The sequence below is a fragment of the Bombina bombina genome, chromosome 6 (genome assembly GCF_027579735.1).
Source record: "Bombina bombina isolate aBomBom1 chromosome 6, aBomBom1.pri, whole genome shotgun sequence".
Taxonomy (NCBI): Eukaryota; Metazoa; Chordata; class Amphibia; order Anura; family Bombinatoridae; genus Bombina; species Bombina bombina.
Window position 1 is genome coordinate 535,560,150 of NC_069504.1, and position 13,571 is coordinate 535,573,720.

The following is a 13,571-nucleotide window of genomic DNA, read 5'->3' on the forward strand; positions in this document are numbered from 1 at the left end:
TGATTCAGATAAAGAATGCAATTTTAAAAAAGTGTCCAGTTTACTTCTATAATCACATTTCACATGATTTTTTGGGGGATTTTACGCCCTTTTAAATTCCAAGATGGCGCCACCCAGTATGAAGAGGCAGAACTTTACTAACCAGCGCTTGTAAAGGGTTAAAATAAGAGAACGTATTTAAAGGGAGCTGCAGGCACAGGAGGGTATACAATAACATGATGAGTAGTAACTGTGCTACTGTAGTTATACCTTTAAAAGAGACAATCTACTTGCACATTTATATTGTTCAATATGATAGATAATCCCTTTATTACCCATTCCCAGTTTTACATAACCAACATGGTTATATTAATATACTTTTACCTCTGTGATTACCTTGTATCTAAGCCTCTGCAGACAGCCCCCATATTTCAGTTTTTTTCGCAGAGTTGTATTTAAGCCAATCCGTGCTGACTCATAAATAATTACACAGAAGTGAGCACATTGTTATCTATATCAAGAGGTATAACAAATACTTTCTGCTGCTATTACCTCTTCTTATATAGCATAGAATATTACTGACTTTACCTGCTTTTTTATTGCCTTGTGTACCAAGCTCAAAATAGTTTGTAATAATTATTCTGAAATCCTGTTTATAACACACATAGGGCATATTAGTAAATCTTACTTGCATGGGTGTACATTGCAAGATAACAATGGAGCAGCTACCTATCCCTTCCAGCTTGGACACATCTAAAAACAATTACAAATCACATAACTTGGACACTGATCAACCTTTGTGCACTTGTAACCTGTTTTTGGGAAGAGGAGAATGGTAAATATTTAACTTTCTAGGCACTAAGTTTAGAATAAGAAAAAGGTATCGGTGCCAAATATATTCAACTGTTTATATGCACATAAACCAACACCTAGATGAGACCCTCCCTTTGGAATGAGTAAAATCTTTTATTTTGAGTGCAGGATCAGATGACTTACTATGGATCACATGACCAATGCAAAAATGTCAACTATTTAAACAGCTTGATATCAGGTTTAGAGTAGGAAAAGGGGGAATGTTGTTGATTCTGTCTGAAATACACCAATACACACATGATGCCACACATGAGAGCATGTGGTTGGTTTAAAAATGACAATGATTTAAACCACACTACACATGGTTGGTGTAAGTATACCAGAAAGAATACATTTATACTGTGTGCAGTCACAAAGTCTTTTCAATATCTGTGCACCGAATCAATAGTTGACATGATGTACTGCTTCTATGTATCAATAAGGCATATATAAACAATAATAATATAAAAAATAATAGTAACTAAAATAAAAATAATACGTTTCCTACTGTAATGTCTTTACATTTATAATTTGTTTAGGCTGCCCTGTGTTGCTTTAACATGTATCACTATCCCATTCGTTCTTTAGTATTCAATATTGAATAAAAGAAAACATTTCTGCTGTTTATAAACTGCACATTATCTTACGCTTTTACTTTTGCAGACTTGGCAAAAAAGGCATAGTGGAATGAGAATGAAAATAGTGGAATGAGAAAAGGAAGGAAGGAAGAATGAGTGAAAAATAAACGTGTGTGTGTATATATATGTGTCAATCAATCAATGGTCGGTCCACAGCACTATAGTAAAAGTTCACTTTATTGTAAACAGGGTAAAACAAAAAAGTGACGTTTTGGGGTTGCCTCCTTAATCATCATGATTAAGGGGGCAACCCCAAAACGTCACTTTTTCGTTTTACCCTGTTTACAATAAAGTGAACTTTTACTATAGTGCTGTGGACCGACCATTGATTGATTGATTAGCTGTTTTGGGAACTTGGCAGCAACCCCAGGTCTTCACGAGCACACTCCACTAGGGGTTGTATCACTTGGAGTATATACTGTATATATGTGTGTGTGTGTATGTGTATGTGTATATATGTGTGTATATATATATATATATATACAGGGAGTGCAGAATTATTAGGCAAGTTGTATTTTTGAGGATTCATTTTATTATTGAACAACAACCATGTTCTCAATGAGCCCAAAAAACTCATTAATATCAAAGCTGAATAGTTTTGGAAGTAGTTTTTAGTTTGTTTTTAGTTATAGCTATTTTATGGGGATATCTGTGTGTGCAGGTGACTATTACTGTGCATAATTATTAGGCAACTTAACAAAAAACACATATATACCCATTTCAATTATTTATTTTTACCAGTGAAACCAATATAACATCTCAACATTCACAAATATACATTTCTGACATTCAAAAACAAAACAAAAACAAATCAGTGACCAATATAGCCACCTTTCTTTGCAAGGACACTCAAAAGCCTGCCATCCATGGATTCTGTCAGTGTTTTGATCTGTTCACCATCAACATTGCGTGCAGTAGCAACCACAGCCTCCCAGACACTGTTCAGAGAGGTGTACTGTTTTCCCTCCTTGTAAATCTCACATTTGATGATGGACCACAGGTTCTCAATGGGGTTCAGATCAGGTGAACAAGGAGGCCATGTCATTAGATTTTCTTCTTTTATACCCTTTCTTGCCAGCCACGCTGTGGAGTACTTGGACGCGTGTGATGGAGCATTGTCCTGCATGAAAATCATATTTTTCTTGAAGGATGCAGACTTCTTCCTGTACCACTGCTTGAAGAAGGTGTCTTCCAGAAACTGGCAGTAGGACTGGGAGTTGAGCTTGACTCCATCCTCAACCCAAAAAGGCCCCACAAGCTCATCTTTGATGATACCAGCCCAAACCAGTACTCCACCTCCACCTTGCTGGCGTCTGAGTCGGACTGGGGCTCTCTGCCCTTTACCAATCCAGCCACGGGCCCATCCATCTGGCCCATCAAGACTCACTCTCATTTCATCAGTCCATAAAACCTTAGAAAAATCAGTCTTGAGATATTTCTTGACCCAGTCTTGACGTTTCAGCTTGTGTGTCTTGTTCAGTGGTGGTCGTCTTTCAGCCTTTCTTACCTTGGCCATGTCTCTGAGTATTGCACACCTTGTGCTTTTGGGCACTCCAGTGATGTTGCAGCTCTGAAATATGGCCAAACTGGTGGCAAGTGGCATCTTGGCAGCTGCACGCTTGACTTTTCTCAGTTCATGGGCAGTTATTTTGCGCCTTGGTTTTTCCACACGCTTCTTGCGACCCTGTTGACTATTTTGAATGAAACGCTTGATTGTTCGATGATCACGCTTCAGAAGCTTTGCAATTTTAAGAGTGCTGCATCCCTCTGCAAGATATCTCACTATTTTTTACTTTTCTGAGCCTGTCAAGTCCTTCTTTTGACCCATTTTGCCAAAGGAAAGGAAGTTGCCTAATAATTATGCACACCTGATATAGGGTGTTGATGTCATTAGTATATGGGTTAATTTAAGATAAGCGCCAAGTTGTTATCCTTATGCTCCCTCACAGGCAATCTTCCCTATGATTACCAAATCACTAAACAGATACCTTTAAATTTATATAGTTTGGGAGCGCTTGAAAAGCTTAAAGGAAGATATGGAGATTGATATTTTATATATATGTAATTTATTTACAACATAGATTGGAAAACAAGTATGTTAAAAAACCTTTACGAACATTATAGAAACAGATTTCTATTACTAAAACAGATTTGTATTATTAAAACATATATTGAGATTTATGGCACGTAATTTGTGTAAGATATTGACTATAAAACAATCTGTTCAGATATGGGACGTCTCCCTCTATGTCAAAATTATTATATCTAGCCTATCTTATATCTTATACTTTATAACACAATATATCTTATACTTTATATCATTTATTTGTATTAATCAATTATTTCTTAAATACCACCTTCATCCACCTTATATAAACGGTTTTTTTAAAATAATACTTTCATGGTTTTTAAATGAATAAAATGTTCATCATAAAAACTTTGATTTTTAAAAGTTCATTTCTTCTCAATATTGATATAAAGTTGCGGAGTTCCAGCTAAAAGTTCATATATACTATGTAATCCGATACACTTTTGTTCTTTTGTTCTCAGAAGAAAATGCAGGAATGTTATTTATAAATTTGTAATACTTAAGTCTTTTTTGCAAATATTTGTCAGTGTTATTAAAGGGCTTACCGGGTCTTCTGACACTTGCTGTGTCTGGCGGTATTTCAATCTTACCGGGAAGATTTTGTATGCCTCCTTTCTGCTTTCTAATCTTGTACGATACAAGAATCTCCTGGAAGTTTGTTTCTTTTGAGCCTGTATTTGCCTGTATGGCTCCGGTGGTTCAATACCCTCTATTATGTTTTAACTTTGGCTGTCAGTTCCGGCAGCAAGCTTTTCGATTGGGTATGAACTTGCTCTGCACGCTCCGGCGTGTAAACAGCTCCTCCGATGTTCAGTATACAAACGGCCGTTTGTTTTGATTACCTTCTTCTTCCCCCGTACTCAATTTGTCTTTGAGATCTTGCAGGGGATGTGTGAGTTGCAATAGAATAACGTCTACGCGTTTCGCTGGTTGGCTTTATCAAGACGGAACTATATAAATTTAAAGGTATCTGTTGATGTCATTAGACCACACCCCTTCTCATTACAGAGATGCACATCACCTAATATGCTTAATTGGTAGTAGGCTTTCGAGCCTATACAGCTTGGAGTAAGACAACATGCATAAAGAGGATGATGTGGTCAAAATACTAATTTGCCTAATAATTCTGCACTCCCTGTATATATATTCAAAATAACAAGAGTATTGCATTGAGCAATGATATTTTTTTATTGAACTAACTATACATTTATAAGTTTTCAGAAAAATTCCTTTCTTTCTCAAGTCTGAAGCAATACTGACCAATTCAATGGAATTTACAGATTATATCTTGAAACAGAGGATGGCTAGAAGGACAGAAAGTGTTACAGAGATCTGAGTGCAGGGAGGGGAGGGGGTGTTGTAAAGATCCTGAGGAAGGCTTAGGTGACAGAGGCAAACAGTGTCCATTGTAGGAGAACAGACAGGGGAAATATATAGTTTTACATAGAGTATATACTGACATAGTTATATATCAACATGGAATCAAAAATGTTTAAAGATGAGAAATTATGTATACAGGGGGAATATAAATTAGTCAAAAAAGAAGAAAGGAAGGGGTAAAAAGGAAATAATAATAATTGCAAAAGTGTGGACACAGGTTTACCTTTGTACCTACAGTATGAATAAAGAATGTGGAATGTACAATGTAATTGACTATATTATAGTACATTACACATTTTTTTTGATAATGTATTAAGAACCCAGAGTCCACATTTAGTCCAGAATTTAGCGAGTTGAGGTGCATTTTCATTTCAAATGTTTTTCTTTCCATGGTGTTTTTGAAGTTACCTATCAGAAACTTGATTTTGAGGTTATGGATGGTCAAGTTGGATGAAATGGTGACCAACAGGGGTACAGTATTTTGTTTCACAGTTATTTTTGATTGAGTGTCTGTGTAAATTCATCCGAAGGTGCAGTTTTTGGCTTGTTTTTCCAAAATAACATCCCACTTCACATGTCGTACAATGTATCATGTATACCACATTTGCAGATATACATGAATATGCCCCTTAAATGTTATATGATTTATTCTTGTGATTTGCTGTTCTGCTTCCATAAATGTGTTGAAATAGTTTGTAAAGAGCTTTATGGCAGCGCTTGGTTCCATTTTGAGTGTTCTTTTTCTCAAGAGGTAGCTTCCTGTGGACCCGTTTCTGTTTTAGGTTAGGTGGTCATCTGAATGCCAGGATTGGGGGTTGTGGAAATGTGTGGGATCCTTTGAGTTTGTCTATAAGTCTTTTATGATTTTTCATATCCCTTCCAGAGCAGGTTTATATTTGACTACTAGTAGGATATGTGATATGTTTTTCTTCTCCCTATATTGTAGTAAGTGTTCACGTGGAGTATTGAGGGCAGATTTTTTTTATTTTTATTTATAACTCTTCTTTTGTAACCTTTTCTCTGAATGATTTGGGCAGTGTGATGAGGTGTTTGTCACAGTCCTTGGTATCTGTGCAAATTCTATGATATCTGGTAGACTGACTGTAGATTATTGATTTTTTTAATGTGATTGGGGTGGGAGCTGTAGCTGTGGAGGTAGCTGCATCCATCTATTGGTTTCCTGTATACAGATGAGTGCAGGTCTCCATTTATGATGGATATTGTTGTATCCAGGAAGCTGCTATAGTCTTTAGAAAAGTTCATTTTAAGCTTGATTGATGAATGAAATAGATTAAATTGATTTATGAAAATCTTCTAGGTCTTTTTCTCCTTCTGTCCATTTTATGAAAATATCAGCTATGTAGCAAAATTATTTGAAGGGTACTTCAAATACTTTTGCTACATAGATGATATTTTCATCATATGGACAGAAGGAGAAAAAACCTAGAACATTTTCATAAATATTTTTCATAAATCATTTAACCTATGTCCACACTTTTGCCATTATTAATATTATTTTTTTTTTCTTGCTTCTTTTTTCTTTTTTTTCTTCTTATTTGACTATTTTATATTCCCCTGTATTCATAATTTCACATCTTTATACATGTTGATTCCATGTTGATATATAACTATGTCAGTATATGCTCTATGTAAAACTATATATTTCCACTGTCACATTGGACACTGTCTGCCTCTGTCACCTAAGCCCCCTCATGATTTTTTATGACACCCCCTCCTCTCCCTGCACTCAGACTTCTGTAACACATTCCGTCCTTTTAGCCATCCTGTGTTTCAAGATATAATCTATAAATTCCATTGAATTGGTCAGTATTGCTTCAGACTTGAGAAAGGAAGGAATTCATCCGAAAGCTCAATGCAATACTCTTGTTATATATATATAGTGTGTGTGTGTTTGTATATATATATATATATATATATATATATATATATATATATATATATATATATATATATATATATATATATATATATATATATATAAATATATAAAAGTTTAAAGACCGGAGGGTGCTTGATTGAAAATTATCTATCTATCTATCTATCTATCTATCTATATCAATATAACAAGAGTATTGCATTGAGCAATGATTCTTTTTTATTGGACTAACTATACATTTATAAGATGACAAGCTGTCTGCAGAGTGGCTTCCTTTTTCAAGTCTGAAGCAATACTGACCAATTTGATGGAATTTACAGATTATATCTTAAAACACAGGCTAAAAAGACAAAGTGTTACAGTGGTCTGAATGCAGGGGGAGGAGGGTTGTCGTAAAAATCATGATGGGGGTTTAGGAGACAGGCAGATAGTGTCAGTAAAAGGCAGGGGAAATATATGGTAATACACAAAGCATATACTGACATAAAATTATATATCAACATAGAATCCATATGAATAAAGATGGGAAATTAGGTATACAGGGGAATTTAAAATAGTAAAAAAAGGAGAAAGGAAGGAAAGAAAAAAAAGGGGAATAATAATAATGACAAAAGTGTGGACATAGGCTTACCTGCGTACCTATGCATAGAGAGTGTGGAATATACAATATAATTGACTACAGTATATGAAAGTACATTACAAAAATTTTTGATAATGGGTTAAGAAACCAGAGTCCACATTTAGTCCAGAATTTAGCAAGTTGAAGTGCATTATCATTTTCATTTCAAAGGATTTTCTTTCCGTGGTGTTTTTGAAGTTGCCTCTGAGAATCTTGATTTTGAGGTTTTGTATGGAGTGGTCAGGTTGGGTAAAATGGTGACCAACAGGGGTACAGTAGTTTGTTTCACAGTGGTTTTTGATTCAGTGTCTGTGTAAGTTCATCCGAAGGTGCAGTGTTTGGCTTGTTTCTCCAATATAACATCCCACTTCACATGCAGTGCAATGTATCATGTATACCACATTTGCAGATATACATGAATATGCCTGTGACGAACCAAGGTTAACCAACCCTGCACCAGTCACTTGTTTGGCACAGAAAGGGTTATCAGACCCTTTCTATTGTCACTATGTCACAATCTAGCCACACCAGGCAAGCTTGTGATTTAGTTCAGTGGGCGCAAGGGTTAACAATACTCTCTAGTCTGTAATAGACTTAAAAGGAATGCCCAAAATTACCCTTTACTGCCACCCACACTAAACTAACTATGCTGCCACCACTTATGATTTATTAAAGGGAAAATCCTAAGGAAAAACCCAGACTTACACATTAACTCTCAGAATACAATTTAGCAGAAAATAACCTAAAATATACAGTTCTAATAATCCAGTCCTTTCAGTAACGTGGTTCAATTGTTAGACAACGGCCAAAGCTTAATAAAGGAATTATTTATTTTGCCAAAAATATTATGTACAATGCATTATTAATAAAAAGTTGTTACAAATAAAATTACACACAAGCAAACGGGTTAAAATAAAAAAGAGAAAAAGTAGAAACTGCATACTGTACTAGTCTTTGGAATCTTGTGCACCAGGGAGATGGCTTGAAGCAATGGGTCCTTACTCTGTTGAACAGCTTCCCTTGTAAGAATGAAACATTTATTGTTAAAACACAATATTCTTATACATATTTTACAGAGATCAAGTTGCTTGACCACACCCTCCTGGCAGGGGCTAAGAAACCCCCCTATCTTTTATGACCTTCAATAAACTCTAAGTCTTTACCTGAAATTATAGAACACATTATAATTTCTGCTAGGTAAATGTATTTTCATGTAGACAGACAGGCAATCTCTTACTTGTATTGTGAGAAACAGTTTGATACCAAATATGACATGGTTGTCATATTTACCTTCATCTAATGTCATAACAAGTTTTAACCACATATCTACCTTATACCCATGTCCCTTTATTGACCTTATCGTTTCTGTGAGGAGGCACTGTTCTGTAAAAATTGACACGTTTACAGCCTGAATGCACCAATGCCTATATGATAACATTTATTCAAGTGGAACTCTGAAACAATTTATAATGGGGTCTGGTTGTATCACAAAAAAAAAACATAAACACAGGACACAGTTCTCTTTGAAAAAACACATTTTTTTTTAGCTCACAGGCTAAAGAGAATTAACCCCTTAGTAGCTAAATCATGAGGTATTCGTGAAAATGCCCCTTTAATGTTATAGGATTTGCTCTTATGATTAGTTGTGCTGCTTTCACAAATGTGTTGACATAGTTTGCAGAGAGCTTTGTTTCAGCGCTTGGTTCCATTCTGGATGTTCTTTTTATCAAGGGGTAGCTTTCTGTGGACCAGTTTATATAAAGGCCACTGCAAAATTATCAGTTTCTCTGGTTTTACTATTTATAGGTATAGGTTTCAGAAAAATTTACATTTTTAGTTTTAGTCTATAAACTTCTGACAACATTTCTCCCAAATTCCAAATAAAAATATTGTCATTTAGAGCATGTATTTGCAGAAAATGACAACTGTTAAAAATAGCAAAAAAGATGTGGTGTATCCAACTTGAATAATACAAAGAACAAAAGTTCATAATTATTTTGAAACAACACTATACTATTTCTTTAGCTTAGCAAGATTAAGGAAATCAGTATTTTGTGGAATAAACCTGATTTGCACAAATCAAGCAGCTTTGCTTTGTTTGATGGTTTGTGACCATCCATCTTGCTCTTGATAACATTCCAGAGGTTTTCAATGGGGTTCAGGTCTGGAGACTGGGCTGGCCATGGCAGGGTCTTGATCTGGTGGTTCTCCATCCACACCTTGATTAACCTGGCTGTGTGGCATGGAGAATTGTCTTGCCTGAAAATCCAATCCTCATAGTTTGGGAACATTGTCAAAGCAGAAGGAATAAAGTTTTCTTTCAGGATAACCTGTACATGGCTTGATTCCTGCATCCTTCACAAAGATAAATCTGCCTGATTCCAGCCTTGCTAAAGCACCACCAGATCATCACAGATCCTCCACCAAATTTCTCAGTGGTTGCGAGACACTGTGGTTTGTAGGCCTTTTAAAGTCTCTGTCTAACCATTAGATTATCAGGTGTTGGCAAAGCTTAAAATTGGACTCATCAGTGAAGATGACTTGGAATTGAGCAGATTTATCTATGTAAAGGGCGCATTTATCAAGGTTATCCTGTAAAAAAACTTGCCTCCTTCCGCTATGGCAATGATACCCAATTCTGTGGATCAGTTTTTCCCACAGGGCAATGCTCCATGCCACATAGCCAGGTCAATCAAGAAATGGATAGAGGACCACCAGATCAAGACCTTGTCATGGTCAGCACAATCTCCAGACCTGAACCCCATTGAAAGCATCTGTAATGTGATCAAGTGTCAGGCGCTTATTGTATGCACCACTCCCAGTGCGCTATGTTGGGAAACTCTAGGGCCTGTCCTCCTGGCCTCAGAATCCCACATGGAGGGGTCCTTCCTTGCTGCATCTGCTAAGTCTCACTAGGCATGCCCGGCAGAACTCTGCCTAGATTTATAGGGGCCATGTCCTAATTGCCTACCTGGTATTATGTGACAGCCTTACCAACAGTACCAACTGAGTATCCTGTGCCGTCTGAGTCTTCTGTGTCTGCTATACCAGTGACAGCTTTCCTCAAACCAGCTGTGCCTCCTGTACCTACCTAGTATGGTATCTCATGGCAGTCTAAACAACATTACCCACAACTGGGTCTCCTGTGCCTGCTGAGTCTCCTGTGTCTGAAATTCCTGAGAGTGCAATCTTTTTTTCGTTTGGATATTTATCACATAATTGCACCCAGGTAGTTGACCAGTGGTGGGTGGATCTGCTCTTTGAATTGATATATATATATATATATATATATATATATATATATATATATATATATATATATATATATATATATATATATATACAGTATATATACAGTATATATATATATATATATACACCCCCCTTGGATGTGCTAAACTTTAATTTTTTTAATATATACATTTTCCTGTTGCTGTGTATATATACTTTTGTACCTAGAAAATGTATATATGCATATTTGAAATACATTAACAACTGTCGAGTAGATTCCAATCTTTCCAATCCTGTTTATCACAGTTTTTTTGGCTCCTGATCCATATTTTTCAAGTTCTAAGTGATTGCAATCCAACAACAGCATTCAAAAAAGTTGCCTATACGATGCATGGACAGAAATGGCTTTTACTAAAATGGACACTTTGAATTAAACACAAAAAAGGTATTGCATGACTGACATGTAAGACAGTATCCCAAGATGATTTTGAATGAGTCTATTTTATTGTGCATGTGCAATACACTCAGAAATAGCTACAGATACCATTTTATTTATTTATATACATATATATATATATATATATATATATATATATATATATATATATATATATATATATATATATATATATATATATATATATATATATATATATATATATATATATATATATAATAAATATTTGGTCATTCATTAAATCTGTATTCTTCACTATTTTAGTCCCTCCATGCTGGGTGGGACCAACATTCACATATTTATATGTATTTAACAGACCTATACATAACCTTGTAAGCTAACACCCCTCTTTGTGGGGGTTATACACAGAACATTGCTGCATAGCTAGTGATAAATAACATACTATAACTAGTTAGAGCATTTATTACTATATTGGCCCTTTAAGCACTTCCTTCCATAGGGAAAGGTAATCTGTGAAGGAAGGAAAAGCCCAGAGGAATATGTGTAATTACTTACCATCATCATCTTCTAAAAAAAAAAAAATAAGTGTGTGAAGATCACACTCTTCCACAAGTGAGTTATTAGAGTAAGAAGCATTAGCTAAGAACAATTGCAGATACATCCTTCTACAGTATTATTACCCTCTATGAAATTATAACCACCCTCTTTAGTTCTATACAATAGCTGCAGTGCTATTGCAGTTTATGTTTAACTCCCTGAGGGCGTTGCTAACTCACAATACTTGTCAGCTGACTCTAGTAAGGTAGTAGTTGATCCTTTGGTATTCAGAGTATCCTTGATATCTAAGAGGCTATTGATGTAGCTAAGCAACATTTCTATGGACATACATCTTTCACAAGTGCATTCTCAGTGAAATAGCATTTTCTGTACTAATGTGCATGATTGTTAATTTCTGACAAAACTGATGAATGCTTATTTTCTTTGGGCTGAAAAGTAAAAACCTAAGCATTCTCAATCAACTAGCATTGCATTGCTTACAAGCCCTAGTGGTGGCTAGGCCTAATTACGGGATGACCATGACACTGACATGGAAGTATGTCTTGTATGAGTAGCTAAAGCCTGACACCTAACCTCTGCAGTCATTGCATCATTTAACAGGGACACTTACCTCGTAGGGCCATATTTTCCAGTATCCTGGCCACATAGTGCTGATTATTGTGTTGCAAGTATCACAATTATCTGTTATCTAATCACAGAATTGTCTAATTATAAATAAAATCATGATGTTATACTTATAGTAGTGTGTGTTTTTAATAAATTGTTATATACCTCTTGCAATGTAATTTGGGTTTCATCCCAGTAAACTTAACAAAGCACCCAATTAAACATGGACAAAGATGCTGCAATGAGAAGGGTTATTTTAGAATTTAAAAGCTTCTGGGTTAGAAATAACTGGTCTTTAAAAAATATTTCATGTAAACTTTACAGTAAGAGTTTTAGACAAAGGAATATGACAAAACCTGCAATGGTAAAGGTATGAAAAATGTATCATAACTGTACAAAGCAAAGTAAAGATATGGCAGTGATCCTTCTAAATCTTTAAAATTTCATCGACATCCTAAAATACTCTATGATGGAAATATCAAGGCAGCTAGATGCTGCTTTTAGAAGAATATTACACTCCTTTGGAGTAATAAAAATGGCAGACAGCATAGGTAACATATATATAAAGACTTCCAAAGGGAAGTGGCATCATAAGAATCACCACCACTTCCATTGTCTCTGAATTAAATATCTGTTCAATCTTTCAAAATTCCCTATTTGACAAATTTGTTCAAAGTTGAGGGCTATCCCAAAACGTTAGGAGCCATACAAGGTAAGCGTCCCTGTTAAATGATGCAATGACTGCAGAGGTTAGGTGTCAGACTTTAGCTACTCATACAAAACATACTTCCATGTCAGTGTCATGGTCATCCCGTAATTAGGCCTAGACACCACTAGGTATCTCTCTATTTGCTGCGTGTTGTATCTGTGCTTTATAGCCCTTATAAAGCCCAACTGACATATATAATTCTGTGATGAAGGACGCTAACTTGTCAGAGCTTTCATCTAAACCATAATCTTGTTTACTGGTCAGCTCCTCACCACCCTTTTATTTTAAATAACTGGGGACAAATATAAAAGGGATAGGTAAAAAAAGATCCCAGCCTGGTGGTACCATAATTAGCTCTAAAAAAATAAAGAAAAAAAATAAAGAAATGAAATAGCATTTTTGGTTCAATGTAGTTTTTAGAAACTCTTATGATTCTACCATTTATCAATTATTAGCAAACAAATTCCTGTCATGAGGAATACATCTCTAACTGTATGAAACAGCAATGCTTAATATTGCACTTCAGTTTTCATATACAATAAACCCATTGACAAAGATCTATAGGCAAAGTAAAGACCAAAATAAACACAAAACT